The sequence below is a fragment of the Nicotiana tomentosiformis genome, chromosome 8 (genome assembly GCF_000390325.3).
Source record: "Nicotiana tomentosiformis chromosome 8, ASM39032v3, whole genome shotgun sequence".
Taxonomy (NCBI): Eukaryota; Viridiplantae; Streptophyta; class Magnoliopsida; order Solanales; family Solanaceae; genus Nicotiana; species Nicotiana tomentosiformis.
The window spans coordinates 138,300,599-138,318,584 of NC_090819.1; the positions used below are offsets into that span (position 1 = coordinate 138,300,599).

At 32.3% G+C, this 17,986-nt stretch overlaps 2 long non-coding RNA genes across 2 annotated transcripts; one reads left to right on the forward strand and one right to left on the reverse strand.

Moving 5' to 3' along the window:
• Positions 1–8,587: 8,587 nt before the first annotated feature.
• On the reverse strand, positions 8,588–10,249 carry LOC104120895 (uncharacterized). The gene is made up of 3 exons (XR_691757.4): positions 10,160–10,249; positions 9,143–9,195; positions 8,588–8,703 (listed from the first exon to the last, which is right to left on the reverse strand). It is a non-coding gene; the product is annotated as an uncharacterized lncRNA (long non-coding RNA).
• Positions 8,658–9,208, forward strand: LOC108942934 (uncharacterized). The gene is made up of 2 exons (XR_011410146.1): positions 8,658–8,700; positions 9,131–9,208. It is a non-coding gene; the product is annotated as an uncharacterized lncRNA (long non-coding RNA).
• Positions 10,250–17,986: the final 7,737 nt, after the last annotated feature.

The following is a 17,986-nucleotide window of genomic DNA, read 5'->3' on the forward strand; positions in this document are numbered from 1 at the left end:
TTTATCCTATAATAAATATACTCTCCTTCAGGAGGTACATAAGAAAATGTCCTCCTTTCTTGTGGAGCGGGCCGAACGCCTCGACAGGATAGATGCATCTATGGATCACGCCGCACGTCCCTCGGCAGTGTACACGTCACTCTGGATCGGGTCGTACGTCATTGGCAGAAATCGTGCTTAATAATAATAATTACACGATACCTTAATAGTTTATTTCAGCTTGCGAAACTAATTGTTAAATTGGAAATCTTTGGAATTTAATGAATTATTATTCATGCTTGTTAAGAAATTATTGTTATTTCTGTAAATAAGACTAATTGATAAATTGAAAATTTATTGAAATTGAATTGCAGCTTGTAAAGCTATTTGATAAATTGGAAGTTTTATTGAAATTGCATGATTTAATTAATAAATTAGAAAATTGTAGCATTTGAAGGATTCTTATTATTTCTGCTAATTGAATAAAATTATTGTTAACTATGTGAACCATGCTGATTTGAATAATTATAATTTATTTCAATTATTATTATTGACCCATAGTGAGTGTCAAAGTCGTCTATCTCGTCTCTACCACTTCGAAATTAGGCTTGATACTTACTGGGTACATGTTATTTTCGTACTCATACTGCACTTGCTGCACATTTATTTTGTGCATGACCTGAGGCAAGTACTAGTGGGGGACCTATTGTCTTACATCCACGTTATCCAGGGGCATAGTAGTGAGCTGCACTTTCTGAGCCGTTCTGCAGCTACTAATGTCACTCCTTGTATTTTCATTCTTTCTATTTTTATTTCAGACAATATTTGAGATTTTTTATAATCTACTAGATGCTCATACACTTGTGACACTAGGTCTTGGCACACACAATGGTAGAATTTGGATTTTATTATTTTTTTTTATTTTAAATTTTGTCAATATATGCTTAATTTATTAAGTTGGCTTGCCTAGCTGTAGTGTTGGGTGTCATCACGATTTATAGGCGAAATTGGGTCGTGACATAATATTTCTTGGAATTTAATTTCATTATGGATTTTCTCTCCGCAAATAATTAATTAAGCAAGGTTAAGAAGAAGTGTTAATATAATTATTTAAATTTGTATTAATGAAGGCTTTGCTTTATGCTGAGTAATTTCTATCTCTATTGATTGTTTTTGGGTGTTATTTACATTGTGCGGAGACTTGGGCTATTTATTATAAAATTAATTAATTTTGTTATATCTTTGGAATTTGGTTGTGGCCATTGGGCAAATTGTGATATGAATTGATTTTATTATGTTGTTGTGATAATTTTTCGTGTAAATTGTTGTGTTGTGTGAGTTATTATTTTGGGGAGATAAGGGTGGCATTTCACCATTGATATTATATGGGTATTAGGGTGGCATTTTACTGTTATTGTGTTTGTCGGAATATTGGTTGGGCGGAGCGATAAGTGTGGCTATAGGAGCGATAAGAGTTGCTATTGATATTGTCTGGGGGGAGCGATAAGGGTGGCTATATGAGTGATAAGGATGGCAATAGGAGCGATAAGGGTGGCTATTGTCAGGGACGATATGTGATGATGTAGGGTTATGGTGTTGATGATTTTCATGTGATGTTGTGATTTTCTTGTGTTTAGTTTTATACCTTGTGCAATTTGTCTTGATGTTGGTAAATTGATAATAATTTGATTTATGTTGAAATTGAGAGCATGTGGTTATTGCCAGGCGGATTATAAAATAAAATGTGGGCACGAGGTGCGGTGAGTAAATAATGAGGATATTTGGCACGTGAATTGTCCGTGCAGTTGTGATATGAAATGTGGGCACGAGGTGCTGTGATGAAATGATAAAGATATTTGGTACGTGAATTGTCCGTGCAGTTGTGATATGAAATGAGGGCACGAGGTGCCGGAAAAAATGATGATTTAATTATGGGCACGAGGTGCTGTAAAAATATGAAAAATGGGTCGAGACCCGTGTTTACGAAAAATATGAAAATGGGCTGAAATCCGTATTTTTATGAACATTTCTACTCCATAATATTGAATTATTATCGAATAATCCGATCAGATTACATGTTTTTGAGGTGTAAATCAGGGGTTTGAACTTAGGGATTTGATAACGAAAATTTAAGATTTGGAGGTCGAGTTGTTATTGGTATTCGATAAAATTGGTATGGTTGAACTCGTATCGGAATGGGTGTTCGGATTTCATGAAAATTTTATCAGGTTCCGAGGGTCGGACCCCGCGTTGACTTTTGTTGACTTTTTTGGAATAAATTTTTAAGTCAACGTATTATTATCCGGAATTATTTTCAATGAATTTTAATGAAGTTATACAATTAATTTGGTTAGATTTGAGCGGTCTGGAGGTCAATTCAAGTAAGAAGACGATTTTGGAATATCGGCATAACTTCAAAAAGGTAAATGTCTTGCTTAACCTCGAGTTGGGGAATTACCCCTTAGGCATCGAGTTTTATGTGCCATTTGTGAAATGTGAAAAGCCGTGTACGCGAGGTGACAAGTACGTACTCGGGCTTATATGTGCAAATTTTTATTGGATTAAAGTCTTAGGTATTATTGTGTAGTAAATTGGGTAATCCTGGATGATTATTAAATTATCTGTTTGACATGCCTAAATCCTTGTTGTTAAATTTGTTTTTATATGACAATTTGATGAAATTATTACTTGTATATTTATGTGAATTTCGTGAGTTTGATGGTTAATATTTCTTGGAATTTAATTTCACTATGGATTTTTCCTCTGGAAATAATTAATTAAGCAAGATTAAGAAGAATTATTAATATAATTATCTAAATTTGCAGTAATGAAGGCTTTGCTTTATGCTGAGTAATTTCTATCTCTATTGATTATTTTTGGGTGTTATATACATTGTGTGGAGCCTTGGGCTATTTGTTGTGAAATTAATTGATTTTGTTTTATCTTTGAAATTTGGTTGTGGCCATTGGGTAAATTGTGATATGAATTGATTTTATTATGTTGCCGTGATAATTTTCCGTGTAAATTATTGTGTTGTGTGAGTTATTAATTTGGGGAGATAATGGTGGCATTTTACCGTTGATATTATGTAGGTATAAGGGTGACATTGCACTGTTGTTGTGTTTGTTGGAATATTGTGTGGGCAGAGCGATAAGGGTGACTATAGGAGCGATAAGGGTGGCAATAAGAGCGATAAGGGTGGCTATTAATATTGTATGGGCGGAGCGATAAGGGTGGCTATAGGAGTGATAAGGGTGAAAATAAGAGCGATATGGGTTTTTATTGTCAAGGACGATATGTGATGATGTGGGGTTGTGGTGTTGATGATTTTCATGTGATGTTATGATTTTCTTGTGTTTATTTTTATACCTTGTGCAATTTGTCTTGTTGTTGGTAAATTGATAACAATCTGATTTATGTTGAAATTGAGAGCATGTGGTTATTGCTAGGCAAATTATAAAATAAAATGTGGGCACGAGGTGCGGTGAGTAAATAATGAGGATATTTGGCACGTGAATTGTCCGTGCAGTTGTGATATGAAATGTGGGCACGAGGTGCTGTGATAAAATGATAATGATATTTGGCACATGAATTGTCCATGCAGTTGTGATATGAAATGAGGGCACGAGGTGCCGGAGAAATATGATGATTTAATTATGGGCACGAGGTGCCATGAAAATATAAAAAATGGGCTGAGATCCGTGTTTACGAAAAATATGAAAATGGGTTGTGACCCGTATTTTTATGATTTTGAAACGAGGTGTCACATGGTGGCTCTTTAATCGATAGAATTATATTCAAAATATTTATTTGAAAGGATTTTTATTCAAGAAGAATTATATGAAAGAATTGTATTTGAAAGATATTTATTCGACGAAATTATATTTGAAAAAGAGTTTTATTCATAAGAATTATATGTGAAAGATATTTAATTGAAGAACTTGATTTAACTGGGTGCAATTGTATTTATTAATTGTTGAGCGATATTAAATGGTGATTTTATTGTCTTACTATGCATATCATTGGTTGTTTTATATTGCCTTGATGTTATTTGTTTCCTATTATTTTATATATTATATTGCACAGGTTAGTAGACTAGTGAGTTCTTGACTGTACCTCATCTCTACTCCATTGAGGTTAATCTTGATACTTACTGGGTACCGATCGTGGTGTACTCATACTACACTTCTGCATATTTTTGTGCAGAGCCAAGTATTGGAGATATCAGACTTGAGCAGAGTTAAAGAGGGATCGTAAGGATTCAAGGTAGAGCTGCTTGGTTGTCGCAGTCCCTTGGGGTCTTTTCATTTTATTGTACTGTTAATTTATAATCAAACAGTATTGCATATTCGATCCTCGTGATCATTCCATGTATTCAGTTAGAGTTCGTGACTCAATACTACCAGTCTTGGGAGGTTGTATTTTTTTTATATTTGTTCCACTGTTAGTTTTGATTACTTATTTAATTAAAAGAAATGGCTTCAAAAACATAACTGAAATCGGCTTACCTAGCCTAAAAGACTAGGTGTCATCACGACGCTTGTGGTGGGATTTTTGGGTCGTGACATATATATATATATATATATAATTTATTTTTTTACCTAGATACACAATGTATTTTTTCTGCGATATAAGATGGCTCCACCACTGGTGATTACTGTGGTGTAGTGGCGGTAAAAATGGCGCTGGTGAAATATGTGGCAATGTAGAAGACAAGAAAAAGAATGAAAGAAAACAAAAAAAATGTTATGTAAAAGAAAAGAGGGCCCACAAATTTTTTTGCATAACTTAAAAAAAGTGAAAGATAATTAATATTTAATAAAAAATGGTAATAAATAAATGCTTAATATTTATTTATGCCTGTCACTCAGTGATTTACACTCTCTTCTAGAGAGTGATTTACACTCTTCGCACCACATGAGCTTAAAATGTGATATTTATTACACTTTAGACATAACTAGGGGTTATAGAACTCCCGTAAAAATAAAGGATGCATCTGGCAAAATCGTTGAACGTCGGGGTAATTATGTATTATCCCTATATATATATATATATATATATTATTTTGAAAAATATTCAAAAGTATTAAAATATTAGCTATTCGTTCATATTTGCCTTATGCCATAACTTTACCGCATATATGCATTTTAGGCTAAGATAAATGACTCTGAGCCGAGAGTTTATTGGAAACAGTCTTTCTGTCTTTTTAATAGCAGAGGTAAGGTCTGCGTACAATCTACCCTCTCCAGATCCCACTTGTGGACTACACTGGAGTTTTTGTTATTTTAGGCTAAGATAAATGAGAAACTCCATCTCTGTAAAATAATACACACGCCTATGCATACATAAATTTACATATACATATCACATGCATATATACATGATGAGTATTTTAGGGTTACTCTTGAAAAAATGATGGTGCAATTTATTACTATAGTCTTGACTATTTTGATTAATTTGTAGTAATTCTTTTAGTATATGATCTGAGTTGAAGATCACAGCAGTGGTGTTGACAACCTTATCTTATGCTACATTCTGTCTTTTGCATCAATATAGTTTTGATACGCAATTCTGTTTTTATGGAAAATGTTTGCTGCAGTAAGTTACAGGTCCAAGTCAAATGTGTGAAAACAATCACATAAAGAATTTATAGTAGTATAATTTGAGTATTCCAATGTCATTTACGAAAGAAAAATGTCATTTAATACTCGCTACGTTCACTTTTACTTGACACGTTTTGACTTTTCACACCCCTTAAAAAATAATAAATGAAGTGCATAATTTAGTATGATACATATATTAATTGATGCATATTTTATTGGATTTGACAAAATAATTTGAAATGAGTAATAAATACTGTGGGTATAACAGGAAACAAAAAATTATCTTCTCTTGATATGCGTAAAGTGACAAGTAAAAATAAAAATCTATTTTTAGTATACATGCCAAGTAAAAGTAAACGGGGAGTAGATAGTTATATTCCCTTCTTGGTAACTAAATAATTATATAGTTAATAGAGTACTGTGTAGTAATGACCTCATTTAGTATAATATCTTTGTAACAGATATCCATAATTATATTCCCACCTAATTCCCAAAGGTATTTATCATGTCTATAATCCTAACTACCTTAACATAGATAGTTCCCTTACTGGAAAAACAGAATTTGTTAAGTATTCATTAAAATTTTGAAGATTGGATAATGTCTCAATTCTGATTGATTAGCTTCTTCCTTCGCGCAAGCTACGGTCTAACGACCCCCTTGTTGTGTTGCATTTTGTGATCTTCCGCTTCAATCTGCGTTTTTCGGATAGTCTACTGAGATAATTTATAGAGTTTCTTTCCAAATATGAATTGCACGAAAATGACAAGATAAAATTGCAAAAAGATTTGGCAAGGGAAATTACAAGATAGTAAGTTTTATGACAGGAATGTAAGAAATATGATTTGATCATCAATAAAACAATTTTCATTTTTCCCACCTACCTCAGTCCCCTTTCTTCTTCTTTTTTCTATATCAGACCCCTTCTTAGTTGCGGATCTAAAATCATCGTTAATGAATTCTGAAATAAATATTAACTTTGTTTGTACTTGTTTTTCACGTATAAGTTGAGCAGGAAGTTAGTAGATTGCGGATACTGAATGATTCTAAAACTAAAAAATATATTTTTATGCATGTATATTCAAACAAATAATATATATCTTCATACCATATTTCATTTCTTAGTTGTTCATGATTTGTGACATCCGTTCTTGGGATATTTTGCATTAAATTTCGCATTCTTACTTCATTATTTATTTGATAAATCCTTAGTTTGGGTTGTGTTTTATGCTCGTTGGTTCGTCTAGCAAGTTGGTTTAGCTGCCATAACGACTCAGTGAAGTTTGGGTCGTGACAAGATATTTGGTGCAGTATAAGTTACACGTCCAAGTCAAATGTGTGAAAACAATCACCTAAAGATTACATCAGCAGTGTAGCATTTATAGATAGTTATATACCTCTTTTGGTAGTAACTAAGTAATTATGTATTTAATTGGGTGTGTAGTAATGATCTCATTTAGTATAATATCTTAGGAGCAGATATATATATATATATATCCATAATTCCAAAGGGTATCTCATGTCAGTAATCCTAACTACCTTAACAGAAATAGTCTCCCAATCTGGAGACACAAAATTTAATAACTATTTGTAAATTTAAATGTAATAATTGTTTTAAATCTTGGATAAGACCTCTTAATAAATATTCTACGATACTAAGAAAATATTTAAAATCTCTATTTTGTAGCGTTTAAAAAGGTACAGAAGATATTAATATTAATCCTTAGAATAGTTCTTTCATCAAAGGAAATGCGATTTTCAACAATGATTTTCCGTGGCGACCCATTTAGTCGCCACTAAACGTAGCGACCATTTTAATCGCCCCTTAAAGTAGCGACCTAGACTTTCTGTGGCGACTTCAGGAGGCGGCCTACCCAAAATAATCCTTTTGTGACGACCTGCGGCGACGTTTCCTGTCGCCAAATGTAGTATTATTGGAAACTTCTTATCTTGTGGTGTTTTCTTCCTGGATTATCCCATCTTTGATTTTCAAAAGATATAACAATAAGTAACGAATTAATTTTCACTCTTATCATTAATTTTATAACTGCTCCGTGTATAATTGAGGATTGATCGACAGTTTACTGAGATAAGTTAAAAAGTTTCTTGCAAAAAATGTTGTACTTGAAAATGACACACACTACAACATAATTTATCTATAGCTCCGAAATACATTGTAGCTAAATATGAAATTTTCCATGGCTAAACATTTTAGCCATAATATTTTTTTCCGTAGCATTCGTAGCAAAATGTAGCGTAGCTAAAAAGTTAGCTACAAACTTTACATGATCCGTGGCCAAGGACTAATACTTATTGCCACGAATTTTTTTTATATCGTAGCTGTGATGGTAAAAAAATTTTGCCACAAAAAATATACTTGTAACAAGTGATTTTATTCTTTTGCCACGACAAATAAAATTTGTAGCTATTTTCGTATTGTAGCCACAAGATATTGTGTTGTAGCAAAAGATTTAACTTATTTGCCACGCAAGCTCAACTTTTGTGGCTAAATTTATAATTTACTCTCGTGGCAATAGTACTTGTGATTAGCTATGAATTCAAAAGTTCATAGCAACACATTAAAGTATTTGCCACCATAATTTTTATATCGTAGCTAAGAAATCATACTTTTAGCTATGAATTCCATAATTTCGTAACAATAAATTGACAAATTTGCCACGATCAGCTTTAGGCACAAGAATTTATATATTGTAGCTAACAATCCATATTTTAGCAAAATATTTTCAATTGTTTTTAATAAATGATATACATTAGTAAAAATACATAATTAAAGGTTCAACAATATCATTCAAGATAAATTAGAATACTAAAATGTTGTAATATTCAATATTTTTTTACAAGAGAAAGAATAATTTCATACAGATATAACTCTTTTACAACATGAATAATAAAGTTTTAAAACAAACTAGCTAATGTGAGACTGGATAGTGATGGTAACCATCAGTGAATAGTGAAGAGAAGTGAAAACTCAGAAGTGCTCCAATGCTTTTCTAATACCAGGTTCCGATAATTGTTGTTCTTGTGGATATCAAGAAGAAGAAGGGACAATAAATAAGATCTTATAGCACTGCCACCTTCTGTTTCTACAACTATGAAGGAGTCCTGTATATACAAAAATGAAATCAACACCATAAGTTTAGTACGTTAACTAGTTGAATATATAAAACCTTAAGATTATTAGTGCAATGTATATACCAAAAGATTACAAACCGTTCAAAACATAAGCCTTATTTTGAAGCACAACACTAAGAAAATACTACGTACCAACCTCATAACTTCTTAGTATCTGATAACTAAGCGTTTCCAAGTCTGAAGTCTTGTAAATCCTTAAGTCCATAACTACCAAAAAATTATATTCTCATATTTCTCGGCTCAAGAAATGAGCATAAGCTAAACCAGTTCAACATAACACCCGTTTCATAACAACAAAAATCCTAGAAATCCTACAGATTTTAACAAGAATTTTGTAAACACTCCATCCTTCACTAGGTAGTATAACCAACTGACTTTGTTTTGAGAAAGAGTGAAGTATCATACATACCTCATGGTTATTACACTTGTTTGTTTCTACATTGATGCCCATAACACAAGTACCTGAAAAGACAAATTCAAGTTTACTTAGCTTAAAAATGATTGTGCTAATGCATCCCATAATTTCACCCTTATAAGCTGTTGGAGTATTTATACTGTTTATTTGACAAGTTTTTCCACCATCTCAGCAAATTCATTGGATAGCGTCTAGAAGTATTTAGAAGTTATGGATTTATCCTAATTGTTGCATTGAAGTTTTAGAAATAATGGAATGGTAATATCTTAACAACCAACTCTTCTTCACCTATTTGCATCATTGCTAGCTGCCACAGCAAGTACAAAAATATATAGAAAGCTAAGATGCATTTCCGTATGACCATTTATTTAGTAAGTTGCACATCAAATGAATGCATATACTCACCCCTATATCCACTCAACTGATCATCAAGTTTGGGTGAATAATGTGCCTCACCAACTCATTTGCTCTCTACAATTATTCACATAGATATTAACCACTACAGCTGTGAACAATACCTACTCTAATAGAAAAGATTTATTAGTATAGTTTTTTGTGTGTGCATATAACTGCAATTTGGGTACAATCCAAAAAGCCATTTAAGATACCCAATCTGCAAATGGAGGTAATGAAGAATAAAAAATATACAAGAAATGATAGAAAAAGGCTTGTTCTGGCTTAGTACTACAGAAAGCAAGATCCAACTACTAATTCCCGTTTCATACAACAAACTAATTTAAACAAATAGCAAATATAGAAATTAAAATATACGAAAATGGTCCTCCATTCATAATAATTGGAGAGATTCCTAATTTATTGCTTTGAATTTGGCAATCTATTATTCTTTTAAATTCTTGGCACTTATCAATATAACTAAAGTCGGGATTGCCATTTCAACGCCATACTGTAATGATGAAACTAAAAAGAACTATTCTCGATCAAGAATCCTAAGAAAGCAATGATAACAATCGAAATAATTAAGAAGAGAAACAGAAGAAAGACTAGGGATACCTTGACGATTTATATTTTCTAAGAGCAAGAGGACGAGGGTTTTAGGGATAATTGGTTTGAGCGGGGAAGATTGGGGGAGATGTGCGGATAGTTTTTGGGGGGAATGGGTTTGGAGTAGGCCTGGCAAGTGGGCCGGTCCAGGCCCGGGACCGCGGGCCAGACGGGCCAAACGACTAAACAGGCTAGGACCGTTTGATCCGGTTTTAGTGGGTCTGGTCCGGTCTTGTGGGCCGGTCCTATGATTGGGCCCGTCAGGTCCGGGACCCGTGGCCCGTCAGGGCCCGGGACCGGACCGGACCGGACCGGAACCGGCCCTGTCCCCTTAGCGGGCCCAACGGCTATTTTTTTTTTTTTTAATTTTTATTTTTTAAAAAAAAAACGCTGGACTGTCAAAAATAGCCGTTGGCTATTTATGAAATAACCATTTAACCCCTCAACTTTGTTTTAATCCCAAACTTTTTATAATTATATTTTTTCCCTATATTCAACTATAAATACCCCATCATATATAGTATATCTTAAGATGTATATATATAGTATATAAATCGAATATAGCTTATATATAGTAAGATGTATATATATTATAGTATAGTTTAGTATACATATAAGCTTATATTTATACTATACTATAGTCTATACTATATATACATCTCATAAGATATATAAACTATATTCGATATACTATATATACATCTTAAGATATACTATATATATTCTACTATATATACATCTTAAGATATACTATATATACTATACTACATATACATCTTAAGATATAATATATATACATAGTATACTAGATATATATATAGTAGATATACACGTATATATAGTATATCTTAAGATGTATATATAGTATATAAATCGAATATAGTTTATATATAGTAAGATGTATATATATTATAGTATAGTTTAGTATACATATAAGCTTATATATATATATATATATATATATATATATATATATATATCGAATACAGCTTATATATCTTAAGCTGTATATATAGTATATACTATACTATACTATAATATATATACATCTTACTATATATATTATATATATATTTTAAGATGTATACTATAGAATATGACTTATATACTATGTATATATAGTATACTGTGTGTGTATGTGTATATATATATATATATATATATATATATATAGTATATAAATCGAATATAGCTTATATATCTTAAGATGTATATATAGTATAGTATAGTATATATATATATATATAAGCTTATATATATACGTATATATACTATAGTATATCGAATATACTATGTATGTATAGTATAGTGTGTATATAACTATATAACTATATATATATATATAACTATATATATATATCTTAAAATGTATATATATACTATAATATACTATAATATATATACATAGTTTATAAGTCATATTCGATAGTATACATCTTAAGATATACTATATATACATCTTACTATATATATATAGCTTATATATCTTAAGATGTATATATATCTTAAGATCTACTATACTATATATATATATAGTATATCTTAAGATGTATATATAGTATATTTTAAGATGTATACTATGTATATATAATATAGTATATATATATATATTAAGATGTATATATAGTATATAAATCGAATATAGCTTATATATCTTTATTACTATTTTTTTCTCTAACTTCTATAAAAAAAATTAAAAATAGAAAGTTTCTGTTGGGCCCGTTTCGGCCCGGGACCGGCCCACTAAACCCGGGCTCGTTAGTTCGTGGTCCCGGTTCCAAGCCGGTTCCAGCAATAAGCCCGCGAAACCCAGGACCGTTTAGGACCGGCCCACTTAGGACCGGACCCGCGAAGCCCACTTAAGACCAGGCCCCGCGAAGCCCACTTAAGACCGGGCCCGACCCAGTTGCCACCCCTAGTTTGGAGTCTAAATATTTTAGGTCTTAAGGAATTGAGAGATTTGGGCTTTAATCTTTTTCTTCTTTTTTTGTTTATCTTTTTTATTTGTAACTTTGTCTTTAATTTTTCATATACTTTTGCACACAAATGAGTACCTACATGCTATTATGTAAACAAAACTAATGTAGTAATAATAAAATTTTGCTAACAAAACAACAAATAAACAAAATGGGAACTAAGCTATTGTGTATATAATGTTTTGAGTTTAGATTGTAGGAAAAAATTAAATTGTAATAAAAATTTCATTTAAAGTATAAATAGAATATATTTTTTTAGAATTAGTTACAATACTTACACATTTATAAGGGATCGTTTGGTTTGAAGATAAGTTATAATGTGATCAGTTATGCGGGGATTAATTATCCTAGTATTATTTCTTATTGACTGTTTGATATTTGTATTAATCCTCGGATTGTCAATTTTACTACTTTATCATTAGATCACTTATCTTGGGATTACTATTCTACCATCTGGCGGGTATAAGTTATCCCGACATTTTTAATCTTGGGATAACATATTCCAGAATTAGTAATAAAAAAAGGGATATGGCGGTACTAAATTTTTATTTCAGAATTATTTTTGTTTATCGATCATATCAAACGACCCCTAACAATTTGTTGCCTTTTATAGAGATTGATTGTTATAGACCTATATAACATTTAGCATCTAAATTTTATTTTGTTTCTGATTAAAATATATATAAAAAACTCATTTTTTAAATTTATTTATGTCATAAAAGATAATAAAATAATTTGTTTTTTGTAATTTCAAATGATATTCAAATTTCATTAATTAAAATTTTAAAAAGCTAACACAATATCAATAAGGTGGAATGTGTGAAATAATATTAGAATATAAAAAGTTTCTACTTTTATATTTTTCAAAGTTTTTCCCCAGTTAATAGAGTTTTTATATGTTCCCAATTTTTCCACTAAATTTTCAAAATTTATTAAAGGTCTGTCTCCAACCAATATAAATATATTATTTTTTAATAAAATAATAAACATATAGAATAATAAATATAGAGATATTTAGCCAATGATGTTATAAGGAGGTAGTTTTATATAAGTGTACTATTATAATGACGGATGTTGATAATATAGGAAAAGATTGTTATAGATATTTAAAATATAAAATAAAGATCAATAGAAAGAAAACTTATTTGTTACAGTGAAATGATGGTCTAAAGATGATTGTTATAAAAAGATCAGATTGTACAATAAATGATCTATTATTAAAGAGTATTGTTTATATTTTAATTATATATTTGAAAATTAATAAATTATTTAATTGTCTATAATTATTAATTTTTCTCTGTTACAAGATTATAGTTGTTTAAATTCTATATAATATTTTATTCATATTAATTGTAAATAGTTTCATCATTTTTTAGTTATAATTGAAACTTATAAGTTATATTTATTTAATAAAGTTATAATTAATTTTCTATTGACTCAGATATCAAAAATATTAAATTCATAATAATTAATGTAATTAAATATATGAAAATTATATAAAAATGTAACAACTATTTCCACATTTTTTAGTAAGTTCACGATAGGAATGTAGAATTAAAAATTTGATCATCAATACGACAACTTCAATTATTTTTCCTAATATCTCAATCGTTCTCAATTGCGGATCTTGATAAGTTATGTGTCTTTTGTTTTGATAATTTGACAAATTTCATGAGAGAACCAGATAAGGAACCTAAAACAATTAGTTCCTTTGCGTTCAGAGTAACTAGTCAGATGTCTAGTTCAACTCTCAATGAAATAAGTTAAGGAAACAACAAAGGGAACTGTAGAGGGAACAAATAGAGATCAGTTCCTCCGGTCACAATACATGTCAACTCCTTACAACTGTTAAAGTCATTGCACTGTTGCACTGCACACGCAACAGTGCATCAGTCACTTTATGGAGCATGCCTTGTACCGGATGTTTGCTTACATCATCCCAATGACCTCACACACATGTTATCAATATGAAGCAAGGGATTTCATTGGCCTAACACTTAAAAACCCAAAAAATTAATTTTCTCTCTCAAGTACTAGCCATCGTCTCTCTAAAGAACAAAGTAGCTGCAATCTCAAGGACCAGATCCAAAGATTGAAGATATCTTAAGTCCTTAGGCTTGTTGAGTCTTTTTTATTTGTTCTTCATTTGTAATCCTACACAACTTTCAAGAAGTGTCTTTGTAGGACAGATTTAAACCACTATTTGGTTTAGTTTCTTGACTAGAGTTAGTCAAGATTTGTTGCTTTGTAATAGAGTTATTGCAAAGAGGCTTGCAATATAGTTATTGCAAGTAGGTGAGAGTTTAAGATTTTAATTCCTAGGTTACAATAGGTTATAATCTAAAGTTGCTCGGTTAATGAAGTTGAAATCCTACGAGTGTAGGTCATGGTTTTTAATCCCGTGAGCTGGAAGTTTTTCACGTAAAATATTATTGTGTTATTTACTTACCGTTGTGTGTGTGTGTGTGTGTTCTGTGGGAACTGATAGAGAATCAAGTTCTCTATACAGTTTGGTGGACCCTAAATTTACATCAATTAGTATCGGAGCAGGTTCTTTCTATTAGGCTAACACCTAGGAAGGATCTAAATGGATGCTCCATCAAACTTTGAAGAAGGTCAATCAACCTACAGACCACCAAGATTTTGGAAAATGGTTCGTATAAATAGAGGCATTCCCAAGAAGGGTAGCTATAGCAGAAACACTAAAGGATATGATTGATATCACAAGTGCGGAAAGACAAGACATTTCATCAAAGATTGTCCTCTCCACAACCGACACCATTACAAACACAATGTTGTCAAGATGGTTAAGAGGAACCAGGTCCCCGACAGAAAGTTCAAGAGAAGAGATGTCACTGATAATATTGTAAAGCAAGGTGTGGATGCCTGGGAGATTCCTCTAGTGAATCTGAGGGTGATGATGAACATGCAGAAACCTCCATTATGGCCATTGAAAGCAAAGCTACAAAATATGATTCCATATTTGCATTGATGGCAAAATCTGATGAGGATGAAGAAGATGATGACGATGAGGTAAGCTTTCTGGACGTTCAAAGAAATTTGAAGTCTTATTCTACAAAGAAGCTGGTATCTTTGGCTAATATTTTAATTAATGTTTACCACAACCTCATTAGTGATAAAAATATTTAACCGAGGAAATCAGAGAGTTAGAACAAGAGAGAGATGATTTGGTGCTTGTAGTTGTAGATTTGAAGGAAACAGTGGAGGAAACAGAGAAAGAAAATATTTTCTTAAAAACTTCAATGGAAAAATGCATGAACTCCTCTAAAAGAAAGGAAGTGGCAAGTGAGGCACACCTTAAACTTGAAAATAAACTCAAAAATATAAAATTGAGTCTTGATGTGAAACTTGATAAGAGTATACAACTTCAAGAAGATTTAAATAGGGTAAAAATGATCTAGATAAATCTCTGAAGCGGATATGGTCCTCTGATATAATCACTTACATGTATAAAATTAATGGAGGGGACATGTAAGGAATCGAGTTCCACAAGGAAAACACCCGATGTTTGTATGGACAAAAAGAAATTACAAAGATTCATGTAAATCAAAGTTTCAGTCCCAACAGAAAAATAAAGTTTTTGTCGAAAAAGTTTCTACTGCTAAGGAACCTGATTCTCGAAAAAAGAAATGTGTGATGCCTGTATGGACAAAAAGAAATTTGATTCGTTTCTTCCCTCATTACAAGGGACCCAAACTTATTTGGGTTCATACGACTAATCTCTGATTCCCTTGTGCATGCAGTAGTGAAAGGAAGCAGTCAAAAATGGTGCATAGATAGTGGTTGCTCTAAATATATGACTTCCTTTCACTCAAGGCCCTGCAAGGTGGGAGTGTATCCTTTAAAAAAAGGATACATTCTGGGAATTGGAAATATTGGGAAAACACTCTTTCACTCAATTGAGAATGTGTATATGTGAATGGCTTGAAGTATATCATGTTCAATGTCTCTCAAATTTGCGACAAAGAAAACAAAGTGGAGTTTTTGTCAAAATCTTGCTCTGCCACCAATATTGTAACTGGTGAAGTGGTTCTTATTGCAAAAGGTTCAAAAATATTTATGGCAGACTTTGAATCTCTGATGGTGGTGATGTTACATGTCTGAGTACCGTTGATGATGATGCTGAACTATGACATAGAAAATTGGGACATGCAACCTTCACTCTGTTGAATAAGCTGATTAAGAAGGACCTGGTTCGTGGGTTGCCGAAATCAAAGTTCAAAGATCACAAGGTGTGTGATGCATGTGTGAAAAGGAAGCAAGTCAGGTCCTCATTCAAGCCAAAGAAGGAAATGAGCACCTCAAGGCCACTGGATCTTCTTCATATGGATCTATGTGGACCTATGAGGATGCCCAACACATGAGGAAAGAAGTACATCTTAGTTATTGTTAATGACTATTCAAAGATTCACATGATAAGAATGATCAAGATGGAGAGTATTCAAAGGTTCATGGAGAAGTCATTGATATGGAAAACGGGAAGGCAAATCTAATGAGTCAGGGCTAGGAGTCTAGTGAAGAATATGCAATTGGACCTCCAACTGATTCGGAAGAACCTGGTCCCTCTATCACAACAACTAAAGCAAAAAAATAGAGTTGTTGATGATGTTCAAGGCACACCTGATTCTGAGCAGAGAAGTGGTACTCACACTTCCATGGATGCCAATGATGGGTCTCACACGGCGGAACCTGGTCGTTCTCACCCTGAGACTCATGTGTCTAACTGGAAGCACAAAATCTCACATCATTTCCTAAATGTCATCACTCATCTGGATTCAGGAATGCAGACTAGATCAAAGACAAGAAACATGTTTGCTTTCTCAACTTCCTTGTCTCAAATTGAGGCGAGAAACATCAAGAAAGTATTGAAAGATCCTGACTTGATTATGCTTGATGAGTTTGGAAATACAACAAGAAACAATGTCAGGTTAGTAGTGCAAGGCTACAATCTAGCAAAAAGGATCAACTATGATGAGACTTTTGTCCCAGTTGCTCGAATGGAAGCCATCATAATCCTCATTGCCTTTGCACCTCATATGGAATTCAAACTGATTCAAATGGATGTCAAAAGTGCATTTCTGAATGGATATTTAAAGGAAGAAGTCTTCGTCAAACAACCACCTGGTTTTGAGTGTCATTAGCATCCTGAACATGTATTCAAACTTGACAAGGCATTATATGGGCTGAAACATGCCCCTCGTGCATGGTATAAAAGGTTGTCCAAGTTCCTTCTTTAAAATGGCTTTACAAGAGAAAAAATCGACAACACCCTATTTTTGAAGAAACGAGGGAGGAACCTGCTGATTGTGCAGATCTATGTTGATGACATCATTTTTGGTACAACAGATGATTCCATATGTGAGGTGTTTGCAAAGCTTATGAGAAACGAGTTTGAGATGAGTATGATGAGGGAACTGAACTTCTTCCTAAGGCTACAAGTGAAGCAAACCTCTAAGGGAACGATGGTAAGTGATGAGAAATATATTAAGGAGCCTCTGAAAAGTTTTGAGATGGAAAGCACAAAGACTATTGATACTCTCATTGCTACTACTGCCACTCGTCTAGACATGGACGAACCTGGTTCCCTGTAAATGAAACTATGTATAGGAGTATTATTGGATCTCTCTTTTACCTAAAAACCAGTAGACCTAACATTGTGTTTAGTGTTGAGTTGTATGCTAAGATTCCCATCAAGTCCTAAAGAATCTCATGTGAAAGCTCTCAAAACAATTCTGAGGTATCTCTAAGGAACGCAGGACCTGGTCCTCTATTATCCCTCAGGACATAATTTTGACTTGATTGGGTATGATGATGTTGATTATGTTGGTTATCTGGTGGA